The 3,022-nt window shown below is 44.0% G+C and overlaps 1 long non-coding RNA gene across 1 annotated transcript; it reads left to right on the top strand.

Moving 5' to 3' along the window:
• The first annotated feature begins 625 nt into the window (after positions 1-625).
• On the top strand, positions 626-2,302 carry LOC120369263. Its single transcript, XR_005583022.1, has 3 exons — positions 626-684; positions 1,121-1,255; positions 2,255-2,302. It is a non-coding gene; the product is annotated as an uncharacterized LOC120369263 (long non-coding RNA).
• The last annotated feature ends 720 nt before the right edge of the window (positions 2,303-3,022 follow it).

Genomic DNA, 3,022 nt, shown 5'->3' with positions numbered 1-3,022 from the left:
ATTCCTGTCCTGTGTCATTTATGAGGCGATAATCACCTGGGGGAAAGTCCTTCGAATGTCGATTCTAATCCCTTCCCTAGCTAGTGATCAAAGGTTTGTATGTATTACCAATCACCAGAGCATCTATGGATTTTGCTCCTGCAGAGTACAGTGATAATAAAACAAGATGACAGTCATGATGAGAAACATACCCTTTCCTGAGTAGCTTCCTTGCTGATCAGGTTTGGGTGGAATTTGGCTGATCATCGACTCTACCCCTCTTACCCCCACCCACATCATTTCAGATTCTCCACTATATGAATCTCCCATCAATTCAACTAACTCCGTTCTTCTTTATCTATTCTCCATGGACCATCAGAAGTAAACACAGCCCTTTCTGATGGTTTGAAGAAATAAACTCAGTACAAAGCAAAGCAGTATCGAGAAAGTACATGAAAGGGAACTCTCTTACAAGATCATCTACAGTGTGGAAAATAGAAAATACACTAATTTCAGTCATTTCTCAAGATCTCCAGTGATGGAACCTCAATTCCTATTCTAGGCAATTTACTCCTTTTGTCAGAGATTGCCGTTTAACTCCTAGAAAATTTGATTAATGTCTAGTGTGAATGTCTCTTTTATCCAGTTACAATCGGAGTACCATCAGAGGAGGATGGATTACGTGAAATCAACGCTGGATTCTTGGTAAGAAAAGAGTTTTGCATTACACACATTATATCGTGTGGCGGTCGGGAAAGATGAGCGTTAAAGTCGCATAGTTAAGCCAACAGTCTCCGAATGGCACAGAGGCTGACAGCTTCCCAGATAACCCTGCAGGCAGCTCTTAGTATAGAACGAATCATGTCTCCTTCTTAATCTCTTGACTGTTGTGTTGCTGAATGTCTGGGTTCCTCTCAGAGATCCCGTTCCTCAATATCCTTTTTCTAGGTACCTGAAAGGTGCATTAAGCCACTATTTTCAATGGGGTTTCCCGTTCAATATTAGAGTCAGCAATGATTTAGCTCCTCTACTCTTCACTGTTTTCCTTCTAGCACTGTCCCTAAATTGCTGTGCTTATTGATACTTTATTATTATTATCGGGAACTCACTACTAATATTTTGTTGTTTCCATTTTATTTAGGATGAAGGGGCCATTGAGGGCCAGACCCCATCTCCGCAGTAAATTTGCTGCATCCCTCTGGCCCCTCACTGCCTTCTTTATGCCCAGTGAAGGCTCCTTATATGCCACAAAGGCATATCAAGCCTCATTCAGCAGGTAATTCTGGGATCAGCTTCCTCCTCCCCTGAGTATCCAGCACTTCGGGGAGCCGAACTCCCACCATTCGGAAAGTGTGGATGCAGCAGTCATTGAAAAACACTTCCCACAGGCAGAGATCTCTATCCTGCCTAGACCCCAGTCAAGTCTGGGTTTAAAATACTCTGGGAGGGCTCAGGCCCTCAGCATTGGACTCGCTTTTCAAGTGATGAGGCTTCTCTTCAAAGAGGAGAAAGAGGGAGTCAGGGACAGAAAATGAAGTACTCGCATCTCTAGGTTGATGACAGTTTCACTGTTTGTGTTTCACTGTAGACTGTAGGGCAGGCTCAAGGTGAGGAAGACAACTACTATGTTGTCAGGGTCTTTATCAAGCCATTTCTACTGTCCAGTCTGGGAAGGAGCAACAGACAGTTCCTTTAAAGAGCCCAATAATCACTTGTAAGGAGAATATTCCTTAAGATTCAATGCCTCTGAGTAACGTCCTACCTCCTCCCTGATGAGATGGAGTTTTCTCCTTTGTGACCAAGAGCAACAACAATAGCTCACAGATGTTAAGGTCAGAAGGGATCATCGTGATCTGACCTCATGCACATTGCAGGCCACAGAACCGCAGCAACCCATTCCTGTAATAGGCCCCTAATCTCTGACTGAGTTACTAAGGTGTGATGGAACAAAGCACCTGCTGTGATGGCTGAAGGCCATGGAGGGGTTAGGCAGCCATTGGAGAGGAACACCAGTGAGTCTCTCGCCCAATGATGTGACATGAGACTTTTGAGATACTTAGGAGATGGGTTTCCAAAATAGGCTTTGATATTTCTGCTAGTTAATAAAATACAGCTTTCATTGGAAAACGGAAGGAAATTGGATTAACAGGGATCTTACTGGGAGGTGGGATCATGTGGTGTTGTTAACATGGATCATATCATATGGGAAGTAGGAGATAGAGAAGGGAATTGCTCTCCTGATGCTAATATTTCCTTGTCGTTCATTTTATTTTAGGATGAGTGCTCCCTCCTGGGCGTCTTTAAGAAATGACCTTCCTTTTCCTGCCCCCGGTCTGTCAGAGGCACAGATCTACAGCCAGTACATAGCTTTGCTGGAAGAGAGTGGCCCCTCTGCCAGAGAGTGAGCATTAGGATTCTTTGTCTGTGTGCACATGGAGAGGGAGGGCAAGTGGGTAGATGTACATATACATACAAGGTTTTGAGTGCAGCCATGGAATACGGTTGCCACCCTTCTAAAAAAATGCACTCACAAGACAAATTCTCTGCAGTTGTTTTAGGAAAGATGGGGTTTTGTCTGACCACCAACAGGCCCCAACCATTCTTCCTCCTCTTAACATCTTCTTGCAATGCAAACAGTCCTTTTCCTCCCTCCCAACCTCATCCTGCTACTATCTGTGTAGTGATAGTCCTATTCTCTCCTATCCCTTTCCTTTGCTGAGTGGGAAATGTCTATTTTATTATATCATTTGTGCAATGCTTCGATGGCTCAGTCATTGCTATGGCAAACAAGTTAACTGCCAATGTCTGCAGTTGGATCTGCCCTGTTCCTTACTATCCTGAATAACTAAGAACTGAAAAGGAGAGTTAGGTGGAGGAGTTTGAACAAAAATGGTAGCATCCAAGAAACAACTATGGAATCTTTCAATTAATATCCACTGGGAAGATTACAGGATTGTCTGTGAGCTTGTAGCTACAGGCCAGGGAGGGTGGAGGGGAGCTGTGAACACCTGAATTTGCACAGAGTCAGAGGGTGCCCCAAAAG

Source organism: Mauremys reevesii, linkage group 7 (genome assembly GCF_016161935.1).
Source record: "Mauremys reevesii isolate NIE-2019 linkage group 7, ASM1616193v1, whole genome shotgun sequence".
Taxonomy (NCBI): Eukaryota; Metazoa; Chordata; order Testudines; family Geoemydidae; genus Mauremys; species Mauremys reevesii.
The sequence above is the reverse complement of the archived record's forward strand: the minus strand, read 5'-3'. Positions and strand labels throughout refer to the sequence as shown.